Genomic DNA, 16,032 nt, shown 5'->3' with positions numbered 1-16,032 from the left:
CGCACTGCGATTCCCGCTCATGGCCAGCACCTCAACCTATCCTGGGCATCACTCAGGCTCAAATGAGTACCTGGTGCGATGTGTAAACATTGCCACGAGGGAGACAAAGGCGGCCGGGAGTGGTACCTGCCACCCTCCACCTTGTGTGCCGTGCCGGCCTTCATAAGGTGCTCGCTAATAAGCACTTGCCCCAACAGTCTATTCAAGGCTGCATGGGGGATTTTTGTTTGTAGTCTTTGTGTGTGTGAGAGACAAACTACACTGCGTACCTATCTTCCAGAGCTCCTGGCGACGGCTACTATTCGTGGTGTGTTAACCTAAGTACTGGGGAGACAAAAGTGGCCGGGTGTCAGCCTTCATTGTGTCAGCCTTAATAGTTAATTATCAATGTCAGCACTTGCCCCAACAGCCCGTACGTTTACACGGGCATCTTTGTCTTTGTGTGTGCGTCTGTGTGTGTGTGTGAGATGGAGCGGTAGTGTAGCGGTTAGCGCGCTGCGCTATGAACTGGCGACCCCGGTTCGATTCCCGCTCACGGCCAACACAAGTGACGATTATCTGAACCGGTCCCGGGACGCCCCTAGGTCGACTCAGCCTCAAATGAGTACCTGGTGCGGTGTGTAAACATTGCCACTAGGGAGACAAAGGCGGTCGGGCGTGGTGTTGGCCACCCACCCCCTCGTGTACCGTTCTGTCCTTTATAGGTGCTCGCTAACAGCACTTGCCCCTACAGTCTGTTCAGGCTATATGGGGGATCTTTGTCTTTTTGTGTGTGATATGGATGGCGATGGCGTGGGGAGGACTTCATCCAGAAGTGGATTGTGACGATTTGCACGTGTGCAATACCAACTGGTGATGGACTGGGTTCGATTCCTGGTCAAGGCTAACACCTGAGTCCACTCTTCACCAACTCAAGCTCACCGGTATGGTGAAGTATGGTCAAACAACCAGCATGACAATGCAAATGCCTTCATCCAGCAGCGCATTAGCAAAGAGCTCACATTATTTTATTCTATCTTTATCAATGCCTTACCTTACTTGGAAGACATTTCACGTGGCCGCTGCTAATGACAGAAGATGTTCTACTAATCTGACATCTCTTTGCAAAGCCCTAATGCCCTTGTGCATATTTGCTTTGGGACATGTGGATTTTATTAATTCGCGTCTGCACACGTCGTCCGCCTTTGCTGTCATTACGAGTCTCAAATGCGACCACTTTAGCGCGCCGCCATCAGTTTGCACTGCATTGTTAAAAGATCGTCCCGTGAATTTAAGCTTTTTTATTGCGCGCCAGACACTCACACCGTCGACATTTGCCGACTGACGTTTTGCGTTGCGTGTTTTTACGCCCTGCGAACAAAACGCCACGTCGTTCGCATTTAATCCCGCGGCTTCGTCGGCGACAAATAGGCTCAGCATTAAACTAGTTAACGCGAAACCGACGAAGATTAAAGTGGCGCGGACGTTCAACCGGCTTCATCGCAAACGCGTCTGGTGCATTCCGTGTAGCCCGACCAAAAGTTCACGACCTTTCGGCTCGGCAGGCATTGCTCGTCAAGAGACGCACGCGCGCAGGCAGACACAGAACAAAAAAAAATCGAGAGACTTGAAAAACACAAAATAATGGAGTACTTTAGCGGGCGTCTTCCTGACCACACATCCCGTGCAGACCCCCCGACGGTGCGTGGGGATCGGCTGGAGGGGACCACCGGGGGGGCCCCCGTCGATCACAGGGCGAGACTTGCTGATGGAACTAACACGTGTTCTCGAGACGGGGGCAGCAGCAGCGGACAGCACCGCTGTTGCCGCTTGCCGCCGGTGAATTGGCGGAAGCCTGGAACTTGAATCCACGACCTCGGCCGTGCCAGCCCAGCGTGCTGACCTGTCATCCATCGGGGGCCACCTGAAGAAAACACGACGTTCGCACAGGTTGTAGTTGCTCGTCAATGTGTGGCAGCTGTGGCGGTGATGCCCCGTGACAATGTGCACACGCAGAGAACGTTTTGTCAACCCGCTGCTGGGCGAGGGCCTCTCCACGCCTTGCTGGTCCACGGCTGTGATGTGACCATAACTCACCACACCGGTCCATTGCGGATTGGCGAAGGCTGGGATCACGCGAGCATAGAAGTGCAGTCCAATAGATGTTGTTGCGCTGCCATCTTGCTGCCCCGTAGCCTATAACAACGGGTCATGCTTGGTTCATGTCTATCAAGGCAGTGTCGACGATCAAACCTGCTGAAGCTTCAGCAATATGATGAGATCGGGCACATTTTGAGTGACTTTGTCCTGAGCACGAATGGGCTCCATATTGACCCAGCAAGCCTGATTGAGTCTCAAGGTCCGGAATTCAGATATTTGGTCAATTCCATACCCGGAGTGTTTGGTATTCGGGGACGAAACCGGAGGACCCGGAGAGCCCTCCACGGACCTCCGATTAGCACGGTTGGCTACGTACGGTGCGAAAGAAGTTCCACACGCATACATTAAAATATCCATTGCTGCATTTTATCCAACAGTGGATTGACAGAGGGCTGTACATCATTATACTACACACTCCAGGGCAATGCATTGTGACAACTAAGTGTAAGCACATTGTACGTGTGTGAACACAAATACCTTGCAGGTACGCGAGGCCCGTAGTATACAGGCCTAAGCTGCTAAACGTATTAAAATGTAGTTAGCGCGACACGCACTACACTGCACGTTTATTAAAATGCCTGCTTCGAAATGTTCTGGCACAAGCCTCCGCTTGAATGACGGACAGAGTGGCTCTATGTCCAAGAAAGTGCCGCGTTCGGTTTCCCCCCCCCCGCCCCCCAAAGGGGGCAAAGCAACTCTTGCGAACGTTTGGGCTTTCACGCCGAGTACACACGGGGCTCCATCACCTGCCTCCTCCTCCTCCTCGACTCTCCCTGGGACTCTCTCTGGGACTCTCTCTGGGACTCTCTCTGGGACTCTCCCTGAGACTCTCCCTGGGACTCTCTCTGGGACTCTCTCTGGGACTCTTGTGGGGACTCTCTCTGGGACTCTCCCTGGGACTCTCCCTGGGACTCTCCCTGAGACTCTCCCTGGGACTCTCCCTCGCGAGGCGCTTTCAGGTGCGCTCCCGCGGCGGCCGTCTGGAACGCTCTCTTCCTTGCCGACATCAGGGAGTGCAACCGGAGCTGTGCAATGTAAATGATCGTCTAGATTGACGAATTCATTCCCGTGGAACTGTTATCCTCTCCCCCTCCCCACCGAAAGAAGTTCAACATACATTTTAGATGTATCCTTTAACCCTGCTTGTCATCCATGTGCAGCGTACGTATGAAATGTCAGGACAGCTTCACCTCGCTCTATGCGGTAGTAGTCGTGGTAGTAGATTCGTTCCAAAGAAAAGGGCGCACACAGCGAAACTGCGCGAGGAGACAGCTGCCTTACAATTAGCGCCCACAGCACACACACACACAGTACACACACACAGAGTACACACACACAGTATACACACACTACACACAGCACACACACACACAGTACACACACACACAGTATACACACACTACACACAGTACACACACACACACTACACACAGTACACACAGCACACACACACACAGTACACACACACAGTACACACACTACACACAGTACACACAGTACACACACATTACACACACACACACAGTGCACACACACAGTACACACACACATTACACACAGTACACACACACAGTATACACACAGTATACACACAGCACACACACACAGTACACACAGTACACACACACAGTACACACACTACACAGTACACACACAGTACACACACTACACACACAGTATATACACACACAGTACACACACAGTACACACACATACACAGTACACACTACACACAGTACACACATAGTACACACACACAGTACACACATAGTACACACACTACATACAGTACACACACACACTACACACAGTACACACACTACACGCAGTACGCACACAGTACACACACAGTACACACACAGTACACACACACAGTACACACAGTACACACACACAGTACACACACACTACACACAGTACACACAGTATACACACAGTACATACACAGTACACACACACTACACACACAGTACACACACGGTACACACAGTACACACGCTACACAGTACACACACTGCACAGTACACACACAGTACACACACTACACACACAGTACACACACACAGTACACACACAGTATACGCACACAGAACACACACAGTATTCACACTACACACAGTACACACACACACAGTACACACACACTACACACACAGTACACACACAGTACACACAGTACACACACTACACACACAGTACACACACTACACACACCATACACACACTACACACACTACACACACAATATACACACTACACACAGTACACACACTACACACAGTACACACACTACACTCACAGTACACACACTACACTCACAGTACACACACAGTATACACACAGGACACATACACAGTATACACACACGACACACACAGTACACACACAGTACACACACACAGTATACACACACTACACACACATAGTACACACACTACACACACCATACACACACACAGTACACACACTACACACACAGTACACACACAGTATACACACTACACACAGTGCACACACTACACACAGTACACACACTACACACACAGTACACACACACTACACACATAGTACACACACACACTACACACACAGTACACACACACTTCACACACACAGTACACACACTACACACACAGTACACGCACACTTCACACACACAGTATACACACACTACACACACAGTACGCACAGTACACACACAGTATACACACACTACACACACAGTATACACACACTACACACAGTACACACACTACACACACAGTACGCACAGTATACACACAATGTTGTCCCACGTCCGACAACATCGCCGCATATGAGTGAATTCAAACAGCACAATCATAGCGACGTTTGGGTGGAAATTTATTAGCCGCACGTACGCAAAATCGCACGAACCGCACCCGCATAACGCCAGGGTAATCCGGAATGTACACTTTACAACGCCACTCTGCGTCAGCCGTGATAGTTGTGTGACCATACTTCACACCAGACGGCTTGAAGAAGAGGGGAGAGGTGGGGGACAGGACGGCTTCAGACATCGCACAAACCACTCAGGTCGACTGTGGCTGGGAGTCGAACTCGTGTGGGCTGGGGTTCACAGCGCAGTGCGGTGACCGCCGCCCAACCGCTCCGCGCCCAGCGATGTGCGAAACGCTTCCAATGGCTCGCAATGCGCGCTGCATGCCAAGTGGGGTCTACATTGAACGATTAACACGATCCATTAGGACGTTCATTAGGACGCTGTCTTTTCCGACAGCTCTGTTCTTCGCCTGAGGACGGCTGCTTGCGTTGCGGCCGAAACGTCGTGATAATTTTACGTTGTTGTTTTATTTTTTATTATTTTATTGTTTCCCTTCTACGTGACTTTTACCGAAAGAACCAAGAATATGAATCCCTGCGGTCACGAAAGCTTTAAATCGAAATGTGTATGCATGTTGAACTCGTTTCGCACCGTACGCAGCCAACGACGTGAATCGGAGGCGCGGGGTAACGACGACAAACTAAACACACACAAAAATCAGTTCTCAATAAATTCATTTTCAATCCGTATTTTCAAAAAGTGCATGGGTCCATTGGCTGCCTAATATCGGAAGGAAGAGTGCGCAATCGGTCTCGTTGGTTGGTGTAAAGGCTCTCCGGTGCTTTGTCGACGTGCAGCAAGTCGCGCCTCAATGGAGTTGCATAACGCGCATCACGATAATTTTATTGTTCAACTTTCCGTGGGGGGGTTTTATTTTATTTTCTCTTTGCCCATGAGCCTCGACGTGAACGATAACCTTTCACTGGCAGCTTGAAGATCGTTGGGTCGTTCACGCTAACGCGTTCTCCAACGTTGCGCTGACCGAGGTGGTGGCAGTGGTGGTGGTGGTGGTGGGCTGTGTGAAAGAGAAGCCACATTTATAACGTGGCTTGGGGAGTAAATTTGTTTATTTTCATTGCATGTAAAAAAATTGACCAGTGTTACTATTCGTCGCTGGTGCCGAGGAATGTGTCACAGTAGAAGTAACAAATAACATCCCATTGCTTTCTGCATCACGTCACAATTCCCCTGGCCACTCGTGCCATTTCATCGCTATTGCAGCGCACACAATGGCCCCAAAGTCAGGAGTAATGTATCGCAACTGCATCGCTGCTGTAACATGAAGCAAACATGATATGGTAAGAGGAAGATTTTACATTCGTCGACATTTTTTTTTTGTTCAGCCTGAAACATTTCAAGCATTTTGTTTGTCGTGCACATTTTTTTCATTTATTTTTTTTTTATGAAAAAAAAATTTTGCTTCCTTTGAATTATCGCACTTGCATCTACTGATGAGTCAGTTTGTTCGACGGAATGACGCCGGAGATGATGCGCTGGCTTTTGCCCAATCGAAGGCACCCAAGCGGGGTTCCCACGGCACCTGTTTATGAGAAGGAGGGGGCATGGTTTATTCGATTGGACATCTGTGGAAAAGAGTTTAATGGCTTATTGGATTCCTCCAAAAATGAAAAAAAAACATTCTAATACTGTTTTGTGGTCTCGTGGAGAAAAAAAAAATTAAGCACCCGAATGGATCGTATTTCTTCGAAATTAACAAACTGTGCCTCTTGTTAAACTCGGCGAACGCTCGCCGCTTACTTTACACCGCACTGTATGCTGATATTTAACATAATTACGAACGTTTTCTCTCAGGAGCGAGGTTCAGCTCTGGTTTACCGGAGGAATGGTCGCGCCAGCTCCTTGCTTCCGCTGCTCCTGCTCCTGCTTGGCTTTGTTGGGTGATCTCATCATCATCATCATTGTGTTGTTGGACAAAAGCCCCCACCATAACCCCGCCCCCCCCACCGACCACGGAATCCTGTAGCCGTGACCTCGTTTTAAAAGGGGGCGAGGGGTGGGGGTGGCCTAGGGGCATTACAAAACAAAACTCAGGTGGCGGGGGGGGGGGGACACGGCAGTCGGAATATTTAAACACGACTTATTGAACAAATGTTTTAATTGCTCACCACAACGTGGAGTACGGATGCGTGCTATCTCCTTTATGGCTACGGCGCTCATTCTGCTCGGGCGTGCGCTGTGCACGTGGAGGGAAAATATGTGACGCGCCCGTCGAATTTGTCAAATTTGACTTGACTTTGGTGAATTTATAAGGGGGGTGGGGGGGAGGAGAGGGGGGGAGGGGGGTGCTCAGCACCCTACAAACCCTCTTGACACTGATGAACAATGATATTCGCTGTAAAGTGCAACGCCAACGAGCTGCAGGAAATTATTAGCGGAACGAAATGAAGAGGGCTGCATGGTTGGTCTCAAACAAAATGCGATCACGACAATGCGGTAAATGCGCTGTGTGTAGGATCTATCCAAATTGCCCTTGGCAATAGCTTTGAAACGTTTTTTTAACCGCCCCGTGGCCCTGTGACAATGCACCGGGAACAGATCACATCCTGGAGTCACTTGCAGGGGGACAACTCGTCCACGGCGCCGTGTACACGTCAGAATGAGGATGTGTATTTATACTGGAGGAATCCGATGAGCTATGAAGCTCTGTTTAAACACAGCTGTTCACCCGGGGAACGCGGTAAGAATGTTACGGCACACAGATGTTAGCGTTCACTCACGTCCAGCGATGTAGCATCGTGGCGGGTCTTGGTGCCACAGGATTGGAATGAGGGGTGCCTCTCTGATTTCCACTATCTTACGTGACAATCTGTGAAAAAATGGCTTTATAGCTCATCGGATTCCTCCGGTATGAATACATATTATGATCTCCGTAGCCCGGCGCCTGCATGTGCCCCACCGGCCCGTAGGTTCCCCCCCACCTCCCCGGCGCAGTTGCACCGCCTGCACACTCCGCAGCTACGCAACCCTTCGCTCCTGAGTTCTTGGCGTGCGGGGCGCAGCTTGGATGTTGTAAATTGCTCTTAGGGGTCTAGGGGAGGGCAGTGTCTGGGTGTCTGGGTATGTTGTACTGTACTGTACGTGCATTGGCCTGAAGGGATCGGATTCAGCCAACCGGTTGTCCGTGTGACTGAAGCATCGAAGGTGCTCGAGGGAGAGACGAAGACCACCGCGATCTACTCCTAACTCTGCGAATTCACTTGGTGCCAATAGTCGTCGCTCTGACGGCATGGAAAAGGAGGAGGAGGAGAGACGCCGTGCCTGTAAAGTGACGCGAGCCCAGCAACCATGCAGCAGTTGCCGGTGCTGCAGTTGGTTCTGACTGTAACGTCGTAATTTGTCGCATTTTCCACCACACTCTACTCAGTCCCTAGGAAACCCAGACTTGGAAGAGTCGCAGGGTTTTCCATGACCCCCCCCTACGCCCCCAAATTGTACCCCCACCACTCACCATGTCCTTCTCCCTTTCTTTGCTACCAAATACGAAGATCCCCCGGATAGCCTTAACAGGCTGTTGGGGCAAGTGCTGTCAGTGAGCACCTATGAAGGCCGGCACGGTACACGAGGGGGTGGGTGGCCAACACCACGTCCGGCTGCCTTGGTCTGATGTTTACACACCACACCAGGTACTCGTTGAAGGTTGAGTTGACCTAGGGGAGGCCCAGCACCTTGGTCACAAATTTGTCACTGATGTTGGCCATGAGCGGGAATCGAACTCGGAGTGCGCTAGCCACTGCACTACCGCTACCACTCAAAATCACACGCACACCGCAAGTGAAGTTTATAGATGAACGGTAGAATGTATAACAATCCAATTCCTCTTTTATTTGTTAAGTAAGATCATAAGTGCATTGTGCAAACGCTTTTGGGGGGGAGGGAGGGGGGGTTGGGATTTTTAGCCAAGAGTATATCGCGTGATATAAACATTTACATTTTCTACTTGCAATTCCCCATTAATTTAAATCTTAATGCCTAAAATATCCAATGAAGCAACAATGTTCTCGGTTCTATGTGCGTATACATGTGTGTTGCATTACAGTCTTTAACATTGTTTCTTAATTGTGCTGGAACAGTTTTCAAATGCAGTTTTTTTTGTTCTCTTGTGTTTTTTTTAAGCATTTCTATTTTAACTTTTTACTCTACTTACTGGAATCGTGCCACCCCCCCTTAAAGTCCTGTTCAATGGACTCTTCCCTGGTGTTACATAAAAAGTCTACTCCTACCTTTGCTCTTTGACCCACTCATCCTAAATGCACCGGAATCTCATCAGATCTCAGAAGCTAAGCAGAGACTGAGCCTGGATAAGTGTTTGGATGTTAAAGGTTACAGAAGCTATATTTTTGGCTGCCGATGTCATAACTCAATCTCCTCAATAGACGTAACCAATCATACGTTCTCCAATCCATGTGCTCTCCTCTTTGTCCTTCTGTGTAATTCCAGGTATGCATATTGTTTTTTTATTCAATTCAAAGTACAGTAAAACCTTGGATTACAAGCATAATTCGTTCCGGAAACGTGTTTGTAATCCAAAACACTCGTATATCAAAGCACTCGTATATTAGTTGTGATCACGTGACGCTCGGCAGACAAAGCGTATACGTACTGCTCGTATTGCAAGACCCTCGCTCGTTCATAAAATTAATATTTATTAAAAAATTTTGCTCGTCTTGCAAAACACTCGCAGACCAAGGTTTTACTGTATTGTTAAAAATCCACAACTAAGTCATTTTGCAATATTGCTGTTGTTAAAATATATTCATCATGAGTCTTTCTGTTACCACCGTCTGGTGGTTTACGAATCTTAATTCTTGGATGGAACCACATTTGTTCGTTAGTAAACCAAGTTACTTTGCTTTAAAATTATTCCTTATAACGTTTTATACCCAGAATGATGTTATGGAACGGGGGGCATATAGGGAAGCTTTCAACTGGTTCAATAGTAGACACTGGACTGATTGAGTTGTACATTTAAAAACAAATATTATTACAGGTGGCGCACTGGTTGAACCACGCGGCTGACAGTTGTAAAGGCTGAGAGGTAAAATCCCGCATTGGGGGGGGGGGGAGGGGGGTGTAAACTCAACCCTTCATTCCTCTGGGGTTGATTAAATAGAAGCACCGCTTTGGGAGGAAGACATCAACAGATGTACGTGTGTATGTTGAACGTCTTTCGCGCTGTACGTCGACATACCGTGCTAATCGGAGGCGAGGGGGGGGGGGAAGGACAACAAAAATCAGTTCTATGGATAGACTCACCCCCAACCATAGGAATATGGAATTTCACCACCGGCTGAGGGCTGTAAATAGGCGACTGCACCAATCTGTGCTCGCTTGAGCAGGAACCCACTTGGGCTGGTGTTATTTTTGTTCGACAGTATACAATGTGTATGGTCATAGAGAGGGCCCTTGAAGCCAGAGCTTACAAATGCAGTACTTAAAGCATAAAAGCCACTTAAGCCTGGTCATACTCATCACAATAATCTGATACCGCTGAGAACGAATATATGCTTTTGTTTATCCTGCAAAAAGCAACAATTACTTTTCACAAGAACTCAGCGATAGAGGGCAACTGGTGGATAATTGTGTTAAAAATGAACTGACCGCCGCCTATGCGTTCACCAATGTACGTAATTGTCAGGTTCAGCCCCGAAGTCAATCTATTGTCGCGTAAAGGGCTTTTCATGGGGGGTGGCTGTTTGACCATACTTCACCATGATGGTCAGTGAGGGCTGGTGAATGTGTCATGTCGGTTTTATATCTGCATCACGATACGACGCGTCCTATGGGATCTCTCGCAAGCAGCGAGGGCCTTCATGTTGGGGAACAGCCCCGTGGAATCGGACAGCGCAGAGCTACAAAAAGGGTTGTTTCGAGTGACTTCTGGACCACAAAGGAGAGATCGCAGCACTTTCCCACCTGCTCTGCGTATGAGAGTAATGTCAGTCGCTTGACAGTCAACCCGATATGTATTTCACAAAGCTGGAATTTTTGCCCGGTTCAATTCAGAACCGAATTTAAATGAAGACAAGCAACTCACCAGACGACTCACAAAGACTTGAGAACCCAGTTTTAACCACAGGCGCGGTTACCTGGATTCGAACATTCGAATCTCAGCGTTGCCACGGCTCAGCTCAGCTGACCTCCAAGCCACCCGGACGCCTCAATTGGCCCTGATTTTATCGAGCCAAGAGAGACGGATTGGGGCTTGCATCATACCATAACGGCAAAAATTTTCGACTTCAAGTCAAGCATTCTGCCACATTGCCACCACCCGACCAGGTCGTCGTTCAGCCCATCACCGTGCGAGGTTAGAAAAAAAAAGCGGCATTCTTCTCTACGTTGATCTTTTTCCTATCTCTTTATTTCTCTATCCCCCCCACCCTCCCCAGAAAAAAAAAACTGTACCGATCGGCTAAAAGTCTGCTTTGAGTCACTTTCGGCAAGAGGACGGACTGTTGACTTAACATCTCAAACCTGAGCCGATGTCATAATGGGCCGTATCCTAATGACAAGTGCACACACACGCACACATACGCGTCGTCGGTAGTATCTCCCCTTAAGCCGGGGGGATTATTATTTTTTCGTTCGCGTTGTGTTTTTCTCCCGTGCGGGTAGCTTAATCCGCCTTGCAGGCTCAGCCCAATGCTTGGATACATAAACAAGCGATCAGGCCAGCGGGGTCATTCGAACACCTTTTGGGGCTCTCAAGGTGCAGCGAGCGACATGGGGGCAGATTTAAGTCAACTCGGCAATGCTGGTTTGATGGAGACACGGGGGCGCTGGTGTAGCCCCCATCAGGGTGGGGTGCAGAGTGGGTGTCGTCCTGTACCCGCGGCTCACGGATTGCCTCCCTGCGTCAGCAAACGTAATCAGAAGTTTATATCGGGCGTCGCTGAAATGTACAGTGCCGCCTCAGTAAGGCTAGTAACATATTTAAGTTTTCCGTGGTGGTGGTGGTGGTGGTGATAAAGGCGGCCGGGCGTGGTGTTGGCCACCCACCCCCTCGTGTGCAGTGTCGGCCTTCAAAGGTGCTCCCTAACAGCACTTGCCCCAACAGTCTGTTCAGGCTATAGGGGGGATCTTTGTCTTTGGTGATGGTGATGACAATAATAACCGATCAGACATGTTCAATCCGCTGCCGGATGAAGGCCTGCCCAAGTCCGCTGCCGTCTAAACGAAACTAAAGTTTGTATTTGACCGGGTAAGGCCCACTGGGCTACACGGCTCTTTTTCAGAAGCGACCTGGCCACAAATGATAGCTCAAGAAAGTAGCTTTTCGCGTGGAAATTTATAGCATACAAATACTCTAAACGCACGTTGATTCTAAATGTGGAGGGGGGGGGAAACGGCAGAACCCGGTGAAAAATCCACGCGACCACGGGAAGAGAGGGGCAAACTCCAAATATACAAGCGTCAGGGTCGGGATCGAACCCACGTTCTCCTATATACCAGGCGAGGCAGTTAACATCTCGCCACCGCGGTCCCGTGATGTAATGACAGTAATGATGATGATCAGGATAATAATTCTTATCCCTTTGTAAATCTACCGCTGTGTCGGTCATGGAATATACAATATACATTTATTGTCATTCTTCATCATGCTGGTCAGTGCTAATTGGTGGAGGAGGGTGGGATCCAGGATGGGTTCAGATTTCACTCGCTACTTAATATTACACGCTTTTTTATTATTATTTTACACTCTTTTTATTAACTCACTTTGTATGTTGTTGTTATTGTCGTTGTTTTATCCTCAAATCTTGTAACTCAATTTTTACCCACTTCCCAATGTGGTATCGACTGCAAACTTGGTATACGTATGTCATACTGATGACAGTACTATATTCTATCATAAAAAATAAAATAAAGCATGTTTTACATGTTATGTCCACGGTAAACTGACGTTGCCTGTAAATCACCACGGCCCCTTACGTTATAGCAAGCTTCGGGGCCACTTCCTAGAGTCGTGTAGTTCTGCCATTAATAGTACGGTACATTTCATGCAAGCGTGTGTTTTTAAAAGTATTTTTAAATATTACTTATTTATAGCTGTGGCCAGGATGCCGGATTCATAACAGCGCACATCGTGGCCCAATGCACCACTGCTACTCCAATGTTACTGGATTGTCATCATCATCCGCACCTCCGCTTAGCACGGCTGGCTACGTACGGTGCGAAAGAAGTTTGACATAGACACATGAGCCATGATTTATCCACTGCTGGGTGAAGGGTTGAAGGCTCCCCACCCCCTTCCCACAAGCAACTCGCCACCTTTCTTGCGATGCCGCAAACCGTCCGGCTTATCCATGCCACCGCTGCACCAAAATTCTCACAAGGCAAAGATCTCCCGCATAACCTCAGCAGACTTTTCGGGCAAGTTCCTGTGAGCGAGCACAGTGTACAGAGACACACGCATATAACCCGAGCAGATGAGTGAGAGAGAGAGAGAGAGAGGGGGGCCTTTTTTATTGTTGATACTCTTGTTATACAAATACCGTTGGAAAATGTTTCAACGTAAACATGCGATGGCTAATAATTGTTTTAATGAGGTGCACCCGTATTATTGCGCTTTCTCGGTGTGTTTTCTGCCAGGCTTTGTTTACCCTCCCGTTAAGCAATGGCCGCAATTTACTGCCACTGCGCGTTTGTGTACAGAGGCAGCACCCAAGGGGAATGGCGTGTTACGATCATGCCGTGTCGTCGTGCCCAAAGCCTGCCTCCGACCGTGCGTGTGTGTCCGTGGTTGGCCTTTTAGGTGTCACCATCCCCGCTACTAGCCTTCGGTATGCATCGTTACACTTGCTCAAGAGATTAAACGTCGTTCCCATCGCTGGGACGCCGCTCGGCTGGCTTGTAGTTAGGGGATTATCAGCAACGCCACGGTGGCGAGATGTTAACTACCTCGCCCGGTATACATGGAGGTCGCGGGTTCGATCCCAACCCTGATGCCTGCTGCTGTTATATTTGGAGTTTATTTCACGGTGGTCGCGTGGATCTCTCTCCGGTTCCTCCGGTGCCCCCCCCCCCCCCACATTTAGAATGAACGCGCGTTTTGAGTATTTGGCAGCTCTAATACATTTCCACGTGATAAGCCACTTCGTTGAGCTATCATTTGTGGCCAGGTCGCTTCTGCAAATAAGCTACATAGCTCAGTGGACCCTACCTGGTAAAATAAAAAAAATATAATTGAGTAGTTAAATAGTGAGGCACCACCATTAGAGTGCAAGGAACACCGATCCATAATAATCTCCTATTATGTATGCCCCATGTTTAAGTACTCGTCCTTGAGGACTGACTTGTGGTAACCCTTAAGCACCATTCACGAACGGTCCCTACACTGCACAGCACACACGGCCACAGTGCAACGAGGACAAACTCACGTGAGAGGGAGACGTGGACAAAATATGACCCCCGACGGATTAACGGACTGATCCGACTACAATTAAGTGACCGTACTTTGTGATTAATTGTGAATATTTTGGGTTAGATCGTGTTTTCTGCAAAAACAACGCAATGTCGTCAAACCAACCCGATTTGTATTTTTCCCACGTGACGACACCATATGTGTATATGATTAACTTCTTTTGCACCGTTCGTAGGGTGGTGGAGGGTTATAGCAAAACAAAAAAATGTCATCACAACTACATGCTGATATAACCCAAATTAAACCAATTGTGGGTCATGAAATCGGGCGTGAATGGCTATGAAGAGAATTAACAAAACTTCCCACGGCGTCGATGTTCACGGCTGCGCCGAGTCGCTCTCGGCTGTCTTCGTTGTGGTACCACGTGGAGCTGAGTCGAGGGGCTCGCTTCCCCCCTTGGTTATATCAAGTTGCCTGCTGCTGCTACTGGGCCAACATCTAACACCAGCAGCAGCTGGAATCATTGTATGATTGGGGGAGAACAAGCGCTTATATTTGCCATCACCTATTGCTTATACAACTGAACTCGTGGCTGATTCTTTTTTTTATTTTTTTATTCGTCATCATGAGCCACGATCGAGCCACTGCGAGATGAAGGTCTACCCCAAGCCATCGCCATCTCCCGCAATCCTTGTTATGAAGTTGGCCACTTGGAAGCTGCACATCGCTCCGTCTCTCCGGTGGTCTTTGGCCACGTTCGCTCCCTTGGCTGTCTCTCAGCAGCTTATTCTTTCTCGCCGGACATCATGTCAGAATCAGAATTTGTATTTTACACTGGAGGAACCCGATGAGCAGGAAAGATCTTGTTTTTTTTTTCACAGACGTCTGCAGGTGACTCATCCCGCACGAGACCACGGTGCCCAACGGAGGACCTTTTCTGTTTGTTCGTATATTTTGTGTGATAATAAAAAAAAATTACAACTCGCAAAAAGGGACCCCCTTCTTTCAGAGTGGCGTTTGTGCTGCAACAGCAAAAAGAATAACTGTTGGCATCGTGTACGTCGTTTGCACTGTTCAAGGTGAGTGGCCTCGGGCAGGACACGCCACGAGGAGGGACGATGGGCCAGCGGTCGAGACTAACAACGGCTCCACAGCAGAGTACAGAGCCCCGCGGAGACTCAGCGATGATATCGGCTCGTGCACCACGTGGTACTAGGTGGATTGTTGCAACACGGGACAATGACACGTTGGTGACCGGCACAAATAGGCCTTCGTCCAGCAGTGGATTACCCAGGGCTCATGATGATGATGATGATGATTATTATTGCAAGAGAGGTGGTCGTACAGGATACTTATTAATTTGAAGTTTTTGGTAACTGTAGGAATCCATACTCTTTGGTTCTTTCGGTAAAGTCACGTGGGTAGAATTTATTTCTTCTCCCTACGTGACTTTACCGCAAGAACCAAAGAGTATAGTATGCTTATTAATGCTGACATTCACCACTGGGGAACAAATGCAACGGTGGCTAAAGATATGTGGGCGGAATTTAAACGAACGTGCATTTGCCCGGTACTGTATACGTTCACGTCACAGCGAACTTGATACAGCGCCAGGGTATTCCATCACCCCAATGTGGCCCCCGCTGGCAGTGAA

General features: G+C 48.6%; 1 long non-coding RNA gene across 1 annotated transcript; it reads left to right on the top strand.

The window, feature by feature from the left end:
- Positions 1-376: 376 nt before the first annotated feature.
- On the top strand, positions 377-15,369 carry LOC142929349 (uncharacterized). The gene is made up of 2 exons (XR_012945644.1): positions 377-923; positions 15,260-15,369. It is a non-coding gene; the product is annotated as an uncharacterized LOC142929349 (long non-coding RNA).
- Positions 15,370-16,032: the final 663 nt, after the last annotated feature.

The sequence above is a fragment of the Petromyzon marinus genome, chromosome 29 (assembly GCF_048934315.1).
Source record: "Petromyzon marinus isolate PM22_M1 ecotype Great Lakes invasive population chromosome 29, UKy_Petmar_22M1.pri1.0, whole genome shotgun sequence".
In the NCBI taxonomy this organism is placed as follows: domain Eukaryota; kingdom Metazoa; phylum Chordata; class Hyperoartia; order Petromyzontiformes; family Petromyzontidae; genus Petromyzon; species Petromyzon marinus.
This window is presented reverse-complemented; position numbering and strand designations above follow the sequence as displayed.